General features: G+C 48.1%; 1 protein-coding gene across 1 annotated transcript in view; it reads right to left on the reverse strand.

The window, feature by feature from the left end:
• LOC107055526 overlaps positions 1–9,791 on the reverse strand; it is a 77,647-nt gene extending 67,856 nt beyond the window's left edge. The window contains exon 1 of the mRNA XM_046903546.1: positions 9,675–9,791. The gene's annotated coding sequence lies outside the window, so the exon portion shown is untranslated. The remainder of the gene's footprint in view (positions 1–9,674) is intronic.
• Between the last annotated feature and the right edge of the window lie 749 nt (positions 9,792–10,540).

The raw sequence follows: 10,540 nt of genomic DNA on the forward strand, positions 1-10,540 counted from the left end.
GTGTGACAGACTCCACATCCAGGCCTCCCCGTATTTATATGTCATCCACTGTCCCCCATATGTCTGTACCCTGACGCTGGTGAGCCATTCCCCCTCTCCCCATTGGCTGAGGTACTTGGGGTTCGCATTCCTCCTGATTCGCCTATCAGCCGTTCCCCAAATAGGTACACCCCTTCATTTCCTTTGTTTACACATACTTTGTAATCTGAACTCGGAGCTTATTGGTTTGCCAAACTACAACTATCTTTGTATCCTGTGAACTCTATCACTCTCTGTTCTGCCCAGCAAACAAGCTTTACACACAGGTGCTTAGGTAGCATCTCTGTCCAGGTCTGAAGGCTCTTCCCTATACCATGTTCTCAGCACTCATTACTGCTTTCTCTCAGTCCTCACAGCAGTCTTCTCAGTCTGACCTTCATAGGCAGAAAACAATTGGTGAGCTCTCCCGCTCGGTTGCAAGCAAACAGACACTACGTGTGGGAAAAGAGAGGAGAAATGTGTGCTGCTGTGGAAGTACAGAGAAGTGGAGTGCAGAAGATAGCCACAAGCAGACCAAGAATAAGATCAGCACTGCTGGGGAGCTGTGTGGCTGTGAAGAGAATATGCAGTGTCAGTGTGTGTCAGCAGAGGCCTGAACCAACCCCGTGGCAACATGGCAAATGCCAGAAGACACTGTTCTCACTCATCACCACCAAACGCGCAGGGAAGGGCTGCAGATAACGTGTTTCCCGGATCCACTGCCCAAATAAACATGTCTAAGCCCAAGAGAAGGTTGCCCAGGAGCTGACCGAAGTGTGTGATCTAGCTTTGGCCTGCTTGGAGTATGTTCCCACTCAGTCTTACTCTTGGCTTTACATGCCAAGCCTCCCTGGCCAGTCTGAAAGAAGCCTACACGCACAGCATTTTGCTCAGCAGTCCCAACTGCTGAATCTGAGAAACTTCAGAAAACCTCAGGGCCTTCTGGGGTCAAAGTCCAGGAGCACTGGGGAATGCCCAGCAACTCTCTCAAGAAACTAGAGGATGCCTGCAACTGTTCAGCACGGATTAAGTTAAAAGACGTCAGCATGGTGTATCCAAGGAAGTTCCAGAGGCTGCTGCTGTGCTCTTTAAGTAGTGAGAGTAGCAAACCGTTGAGCTACAGCGGTGGGAGCCTCTGTTGCACGTGCCTTCACAGAATCACTAAGGTTGGAAAAGACCCACAGGATCATCCCTTCCAACCATCCGCCCTTCATCAATGGTTCTCGCTAAACCATGTCCCTTAACACAACATCCAAACGCTCTTTAAACACCACCAGGCTCGTTGACTCCACCACCTCTCTGGGCAGCCCATTCCAGTGCCTGACCACCCTTTCAGAGAAGTAGTATTTCCTAACGTCCAGCCTGAATCTTCCCTGACGCAGCTTGAAGCCATTCCCTCTAGTCCTATCACTAGTCATCCGGGAGAAGAGGCCGACCCCCAGCTCACCACAACCTTTCTTCAGGTAGTTATAGAGAGCAATAAGGTCTCCCCTGAGCCTCCTCTTCTCTAGACTGAACAATCCCAGCTCCTTCAGCCGCTCTCCATAAGGTCTGTGCTCCAGACCCCTCACCAGCTTTGTTGCCCTCCTCTGGACACGCTCCAGGACCACAATGTCTTTCTTACAGTGAGGGGCCCAAAACTGGACACAGTACTCGAGGTGCGGCCTCACCAGTGCTGAGTACAGGGGAATAATTACTTCCCTGTTCCTGCTGGCCACACTATTTCTGATACAAGCCAGGATGCAATTGGCCTTCTTGGCCACCTGGGCACACTGCTGGCTCACGTTCAGTCTAGCGTCAATCAACACCCCCAGGTCCATTTCCTCTACACAGTCTTCTGATACAGGAGTGTCAGGCATCCATCCCTTTAGTCATTACCTGGGAGAGATATTGATAAACTGTGTCCACAGCTCAGCTCTGGCCTGGTTTAGCAGCTAGAAAGTTTTCATAGAATCATACAATGGCCTGGGTTGAAAAGGACCACAGTGATCATTGAGTTTCAACCCCCCTGCTACGTGCAGCGTTGCCAACCACTAGACCAGGCTGCTCAGAGCCACATCCAGCCTGGCCTTGAATGCCTCCACGGACGGGGCATCCACAACCTCCTTGGGCAACCTGTTCCAGTGTGTCACCATCCTCTAAGTGAAAAACCTCCTCCTAATATCTAACCTAAACCTCCCCTGTCTCAGTTTAAAACCATTCCCCCTGGTCCTATCACTATCCACCCATATAAACAGTTGTTCCCCCTCCTGTTTATATGCTCCCTTCAAGTACTACAAGGACACAATGAGGTCTCTCTGGAGCCTCCAATTTAAACAAGCCCATTTCTTTCAACCTCATAGGAAAGGTGCTCCAGCCCTCTAATATCTTAGTGGCCCTCCTCTGGACCCACTCCAAGAGCTCCACGTCCTTCCTGTACTGGGGGCCCCAGGCCTAGATGCAGTACTCCAGATGGGGCCTCACAAGAGCCGAGTAGAGGAGGGCAATCACCTCTCTCTCCCTGCTGGCCACCCCTTTATTAATGCAGCCCAGAACACAGTTGGCCTTCCAGGCTGCAAGAGCACACTGCTGGCTCACGTCCAGCTTCTCATCCACCAGGAGCATTGGTACAGAGGCACTGAAGCTTAGCTACTGGCCTCGTTGCCTTCTCAGAGGAGCCCTCCCTAACACCTCCAGGACAAGTCTGGGGCTTTCCCTTACCACCTCCCAAGGTGACAGCATTCCCATGCGCTTCTCTGTCACCCGGTACACCCCCTGCCCCCATCATATCTGGTTTAAAGCCCTGCTAACCAGCTCAGTTAGCTTGCTCCCAAGAATGTCTGTGGCCCTTCTAGTCAGTCAGCTCCCATCCACCATCAGCATTCCCCCTTTCGCAAGGCTGCGTCCCAAGCCATAGTACCCAAAGCCCTGAGTACGACACCATGTCCACCCTCCTCCTTCTGTCCAGATCCCAGTCACCGACTGGGAGGACAGAAGAGAACACAACTTGTACTCCTGATCCCTTCAGCAGTCTTCCCAGGGCCCTAAAGATCCTTCTGATCACCTGAGAACTTACTTTGCCTACCTCTTCATTTCCAATAGGGAAAACTAGCAATGGGTAATAATCAGAGGGCTTGACCAGGCAAGTGATTTTCCTAGCACCCTCTCTCACCCATGCTCCAGGCAGGCAACACACCTCCCTGTGGGATGGGTCTGAGCGGCATATCGGGTGCTCGGTTCCCCTCAGAAGGGAGTCCCCTATGACAGCTCTTCATTTTTTCCTTACTGATGTAGCAATATGGGGAGCAGTCTGACTTGCCCCTGGCAATCTCTCCTGCATGGATGCACCTTCACTGACATCCACATGCCCCTATCCCTCCAGCTCCAGAACCTCATACCTGTTATTTAAGGGCATCTGGGAAGGTGGGACAGGCTGAGAGGCGGTTTTGCTTGCTGCCCTGATCAGGGCCTTGTTTCCATCCCTCACTGTCTCTGAGCTCACCCCCTACCATCTGACTGTGAGAGGGCATGACTTAAATCTCTATAACCACAAAGAAGTAATCAAACTCTATAACCAGAAAGAAGTTATAAAATCAGGTATGTTTTAATCAACGCTGCGCAAAGCTGGATGCAAGGGGGATAGCTCCTCCTAACTTGCATACCGGTCCACAGAAATGTTACATATTTGTAAGTCAAGTTCATACATTACGTTGAACCCCACTACGTATTCATTAATCAAGTCCCTCCCCTCCGGCGCACGCATTGTATTCTCCTCTGGATGGTCGCATCCCCATCTGGTCCCTTGGGATGAAGTAAACACTCTTCCTCGTTGTCTTGCCGACAAGGAGTCTGGCACCTATGTTTTTCTCACCACAAAAGAATGCTCCTGTGGAATGTAAGCAGAATCTAAACTGTCCAGGTAGAATCACAAAAGCAAACCCTCTTTCATTAAGCGGAATCAATTCGAATCAAGTCCCCCCCTCTTTCAATCCCCCTTTTCTTCCACCTAGCAAATTCTTTTGCTAGACCATTCCATTTCGAAAGAGCGGGGACTTGAAATAGCCCCCACTTTCTATTTTCTGTTGTAGCTCGTGCCTTTTCCACTCCTCGTAACTACTTCCAGTACTTTTACACAACCACAGTGCACACTTCATTACAATGCATACGAAAATAAATACCATAATAATGCAAGCTATAAAGAGTTGCTTAAGCCATGCAAAATTAGGTAACCAACTGGTAAGTTTCTCCCATAATCCCCCTAACTCTTCCAGAATCGGATTGACATTAACTGTTATCTGTTGCATGTTATTCTTCATTCTTTCTAATTTCTTATGTATGGATTCTGAACAGTCCGAGAGATTAAAGCAACCCGTTCCGCTAAAATCTGTGCAACCACATCCCTGAGCAAGTAGTAAGAAATCTGTAGCAGCACGATTCTGTAGTACCGCATGCCGAACACTATCTACATCCTGTCGTAGATCCAACAGTATTGCTGAAGTGAGATTTAACTCTTTTGCTGCCCAACATGCTAGTATCTCTAGGTTCCTAGCAGTTTTTGCGGCAAGTATCGGGGACAGAAGGGCCGATATCACTCTGGTAGGATAATCCCAGAATGTGATCTTACTATCACATGTTGGTGATAGTTGGTGTAACCAGGTGACATTCCAGAGAGTGCTATTCAAGGTATCCCTTACTCTGGGAGCAAATAGGGTTAGTTTGCCGAGATTACATGGTCCTCCTACTGGCCTTATTGGTATGCCAGGCCATGCTCGATCCCCACATATTAAGAATACCCCAGGTGGCAGTTGTTTTGCCTGTTGTCATTATTCCATACGCTGTTTGTTTCCACATCGCAGGGAGAGTCCTTCCCAGACACATAGGTAAAGGTGGAGCTGTTGCTCATGAACCTCCATAATTCCAGCTCCGCCTTGCCCCGATACCCAGCCATTAAGGCTGCATCTGTTGCGCTCTTTCCCCAAAGAGAAGGCAATGACCCCCTACCTTGTTTTGGTCAGTGTAAGCACTATGAACTACTGATCCCAGTAAATCTAACTCTTCCTGGTCCAAACGGCTGACATTCAGATTATTAACTATAACTCCCGTACATAAAGCATCCTCTGCCCCAGTGTTTGCTTTGAACGCCGGACAGAATAAAGTGGATCCTGGATTTATTCCTGACATCCTACATAGAGTCGTGAGGTTAGCAGTTAGTCCTACCCCGTTTCCCACATAATTTCAAAGTGCAGACCGTTGAAAATCCCAGCGAGGCGTGTTTGGAAAGGATCTGTTGTTGACTGCAATGCAGGAGTCTTGTTCCGTTTGATTTGCCCAGGTCCAGTGCGGTTGAGACACTTCCTTCACACAGGTATGATGTATCCACGGGACCAACCCTTTCACCTTGACTACCATGTGCGTAGTTAGAAGGACTTGATAGGGTCCTTCCCACTTTGGCTCCAGTGGAGAATCTGAGAGGGATTTAACATACACATAATCTCCAGATAAGACATATTGCCATTGGCACCCCGAACCTAGGAATAACCTTATGCAACAAAGCCTTCATTTCTTCCCTAGCCTTATTGGTCCTGCAGGGAAATACCTCTGGCCATCCTGAAAAGGTATCAGTTTGTACCAACATAAAGCGATACCCCCCTTTTCTTGAGAGTTCCAAGAAATCAATTTGCCATTGTTGCCCTGGAAGGTTCCCTTTCCCAAGAGGCCCACTTGTACCCAGTTCTTGTTACCAGGATCATACTTTGTAATGTCTGTTTGCCCAATACATTTTCTAATCCTCCCTTAAAACCAATTTCCATAGGATACTAAAGGGCACAACAATCCGTCCATCTGGGTGTGTACCCATCTGACAGCTTGCTCTCTTCCCTTGTGAATCATTAATTAGATTCCTAGAATATTTTACAGGTTCTGACTCAGGTTCAGAAATTTTAAGTTTACCATCTGGAATTAAAGCCCCCTTCAACTACCTGTTCTGCCACCTGATCCACCATCTTATCTCCGGATTCCTGTACAGTGTTACCTTTCTGATGTCCTTTACAGTGTATCATAGCCATGTTCTTTTAGTACTACGAGCATGTAGCATCCCAAATACATAATTAGCATCCGTTCATGTATTTCAGGCTCTTGTCAAGGCAGCTATTTCAGTCTTCTGAGGGGAAGTCCCTACAGGTAACGGTTGTGCTTCGATTACCTTGTCAGTAGCAGTTACTGCATATCCTGCCTTACGGTTTCCTTGTCTAACAAAACTGCTTCCATCAGTAAGCCAGGTGTCTTCTGCAACTTCTAAGGATTCATCTTTCAGGTCCGACTGGCAACAGTCCGTAGCTTCAGCTGTTTCAAAGCAGTCGTGAAGTACTGGTTCTCCAGGAGTTCCGCTAAGGAAACATGCTGGGTTGACAATATTAGTTACAATTATTTCTATGTCATCCTGCTCTACCAGGACGGCCTGGTATTTCAGGAACCTTTGGGGTGAGAGCCAATGGCCCCTTTAACCTCCAATACAGTAGACACTGTATCAGATATTAAAACTGTTATTCTTTGGCCTAGATTTACTGGCTTCTTGAATACTGAGCACTAGTGCAACCACCGCCCTCAGCCACTCTGGCCATCTCTTACTTCACAGAGGTGGTTTTACCAACAGTCCATAGCTGCGTATCCACAGTCAGCACCCTCCTGTCATTCCTGAGAATGTACGGAGTTCCTTGGCACTTTGTGGCACAGGGGTTTGGCAGATGGAGTCTTTCCTGGCAGTCCTTAAAGTTCAAAGTCCAGCTGTAATCTCCTATCCAAAATACATCACTTGCTGTTGGGTTGTTTGTGCCTTCTGTTGAGAAACTTGATAATCATTTAAACAAAGAAATTCAGCAAACTCACAGTCCACTGCATGCAGCCCTCTACTTTTCATGGCATCCACGTACTGCAGTGAAGCTCCACTGTGGGAAGGAGGAACCCAAGTCTCAGGCTCACGGGTTGCTCAAAAATCATTGGGCTGTTCTCACAACCCTGGGTAACACTGTCCAGGTTAGCTGAGTCTTTTTCTCCCCATATTAGGGGTTTCCTATTCAAAGGCAAATAATCTTAGGCTTCTTTTGGCCACACCAGGCAGAAAAGGCATCTTCAAAACCAGAAAGTAAACTCCACCTACTCATTCCTTAACTTGGTTAATGAAGTGTATGGATTTGCCACCACAGAGTGTATGCATGCACTTGAGTAATCCAAACTCCAAAAGTTATCTACTATTTCTTTTATCTTTCTCATAGTCACATATCCTCAAAGGGCACTGCTTGACCCTGACTGGGCTAGCTCCTGCTTTTAACTTAACTTCTATTTAGGGTTGCCTTTTGGCTCTGCCAGGTATTCCTGATATCCACACTCCTAAGCATACCTTATTTAAGATTTCTGTAACTTCTGGGGGTAAAACGTTGTTTTTCCCAGTTTGTGTTAAAGCCAGACTTACAGTTTTAGTATTGTTTGACCCTTAGCTCCAGTTGTATTGAGTTTCATCCCTGCATGCTTTTGTTCTAATAAGTCTTGCCAGAGTAACAGTTTTGGAGAACCTGGCATATTTTCTCAGTCTATATTGAATTAATCCCAATAAGGTAAGCTCTTTCTTGTTGGGCAGTAGCTCCTACTACTGCTGCAAAATCATCAGTGGTGGTAAGAGGCACCCCGTCCCCACCAGAAAATGAGCCTCTTTATCCTGCCCTCCTACCTGCAGTTTAACCAATGGATCTGCTGGGGTAAACTTCCCAGCTTCCCATCATTCAGCTTGGTAGGATTTCTCCACCAATGTCCCATTTCCCTGCAGTTTGCACACTGCTTTCAGTCCAGAGGGAGTGGAACCCTCCCTGGGCTCTTCTAGGGCCCTCCCCCTCCCCCACCTCTTTCTGAGGGGACCTCTGGGTCCTACGGCCGCAACAGTAACAGCTGTTGCTATTCTCAACTATCTCTGTTCCTCAATCAGTTATTATTATTATATTTCTTTTTCACATTGCTCACCTCTCTTTGGTTCTGACATCCCTGTTACACCTTGCTCATCTTTGCCCTCCCCGGCCTGCGTCCTTCCTAAACTTTTCACTTTCCAAACTCTCATCATACTACTGACACTACATTTCAGTTTCACCTCCTCCTCTCCGAAGGCTTCCGGTGCTAACACTGGAATTTCGGGTTTCCTAGATCTCTGCACATGAAGGCCATTCTCACTTCCAGTGCCCCATCCTCCCCACCTCTCCCCCTTAGCAAAATAAGGCTGTTTACAACAGCAGTCTCGGGGGGGAGGGGGGGGGGGGGGGGGGGGGGGAGGTTGCTCTCATGGTTCCTTTGTCCACTATTCATACCCTCAGTTACTTTTCCACATACCCTCAATCATGCTTCTGTATGCCATTAACAATTACACTGACTTACACCATCAGAACCATTTGTCCCATTCCCTTCAGAGCCCACAAATCAAACAATACAGTTCGTGTTACTTCATTTACCTTTTAACTTGTACAGTAACCACCACTGATTACAATATTTTACCAGAGGGTCTTGTCTTTTCTTTTCTTTTTTAAACCAATTTTTGTGTTACTTTAACTGATTCCTGCAATGCTTGTCACTCCACGGCTGCACCGAGTACTGCACAGATAAACGATTTTCCTTTTCCAACTCGGGTACGAACCTCATTTTGTATCAGAAACACTCTGCAAGTTGTGCCAGTTTTGTCGTGCCCAGCCCATCCCTGATAAAGAGGGCCGAGCACCGTGTTTTTCTAAGAGGTCAAACAAGACATCTTCACTTTCCGTAGAGACAATATTGTCCCTCGTTTCTCAACACATTAAAAGATCTGCACTGAGAGAGGAGGAGGTACACGTATTCAAAGGCTCCAGTAACTCCTTACACCTCCCCCCAGGGAGACACACACACCTCTTAAACAAATGCAAATGCTCCGATCGTTGCTCCCTTTCTTCATCCCAATCCCAGAATCTCATTTACTCGTCTATCTTCTACAAGTGCGACTTCTTATTCCTACTCCCGCCTGAGCACTGTATTTAGTAGCATCCCATGCGCCTGCGCATAGCAATTCTTCCCGTGCGATTACAATGACACATGAGAACAAACAAACAAACGATCATTGCTGTCACTCGCTTCGCTTCGTTCCTCTCCGGCCGTTTCCCTCGCGGGAGGACGGTGCCGCTGGTCGGAACTCCACACCCGCCCCCACAGAGATACACGCGCACACACACACACACACACACACACACACACACAGACGCCGGCTCAAGTTACAGTCTTAATTCCAGTACTTGGAAAGGATGTCACGGATATGTCAATAGTTCAGATACACGGTACCGGACATTTGCAACTGATGGCAATAACAATTATACAACTTAGGATCCTGCTGTTATTGCTACAAGACACCGTATTATCATTTGGCCAAATCCACTGTTACCAACAACCCAAGGGAGAATTACTACTCCCTTTCCCACGTGTACGACTTACAGGGCCCACCTTTGTAGGAACTCCCTCCCTCCCGGGAGCTTTTCTCCTACCCAAAGCGGCAACCTAACCGAACCTGTGAGCTCACTACCCAGGGGCAGCACGACGGCTATGCCCAGCGCAGGACGTCTCCCCGCGACCTACGGGTTCTCCTCATTCCCGGGGTCCCCTTATTCCCATACACGTACCTGGTCCGCCGATAGAGGGTCCTCGTCGGTTCCGTATTTAGTGCTATCAATCACAAGAAATTGCCTCCAGCTCCCCGCCTCAGTGCTCGAAGTGATTGCTCTTCAGCCTCTGAGGCTGAGGAAAAGAGGACGCGCAGCCAGAGGAGGGCATCCTCCTCCAGCCTGAGCGGTGCCGAGCTGCAGGAGCCGGAAAGCAGAGTGGCAGAGCTGCAGCCGACAGCTCCCAGCTTTCCTGGGGTACGTGCTTTTTGCCGTCAGAGCAGTACCGACCTGGGTGAATCAAGTGCCCCCCTCTTTCACCTCCCCGGGAAAGCAGGACCTGCTTGGTCTTCATGTGCATTTGCTGTGATCTGCTGTACGGAAAGAAACGACTGCAGCTGAAAAGATCCTGAGCGAACAAATGGATTTCCGATGTTTAAACATCCGATGATGTTTATTCTACGAAATGAAAATCTCTCTCATGCATGGAAGTGATGGTTTATGGTATGAAAACCGACGTTAACGTCTCTCACGTGTGGTGCAGTTTCTCGGTTCGTCTTCTGCTTAGTGCCAGGATGCGGGAGATGCCACGAAAGGACAGCGGCTGTGAGCTGCAGACAAGTTGGGTGAAGGTGAAGGGAAGAAAGAACTCCTGCAGCAGTCAGGGAAACTGACACACGTGCAGAGGAACACGCGAACTCTGTGGCTGTGTGGCTAATTGATGTTACCCTTGTTATGAAGTGACACTCCTGTGACTTTAAAATTGCAGCGATTCTTGCTAGTGCTTAAATAACCGTTCATTTCGAAAGAATCTGACAGGATAAAGTCAGAAAATCTCACAGAAAATTGGAATTCCTTTTCCATCTTGCCCTCAGATAAAAGGCCAA

This window comes from Gallus gallus, chromosome 1 (assembly GCF_016699485.2).
Source record: "Gallus gallus isolate bGalGal1 chromosome 1, bGalGal1.mat.broiler.GRCg7b, whole genome shotgun sequence".
Classification (NCBI taxonomy): Eukaryota; Metazoa; Chordata; class Aves; order Galliformes; family Phasianidae; genus Gallus; species Gallus gallus.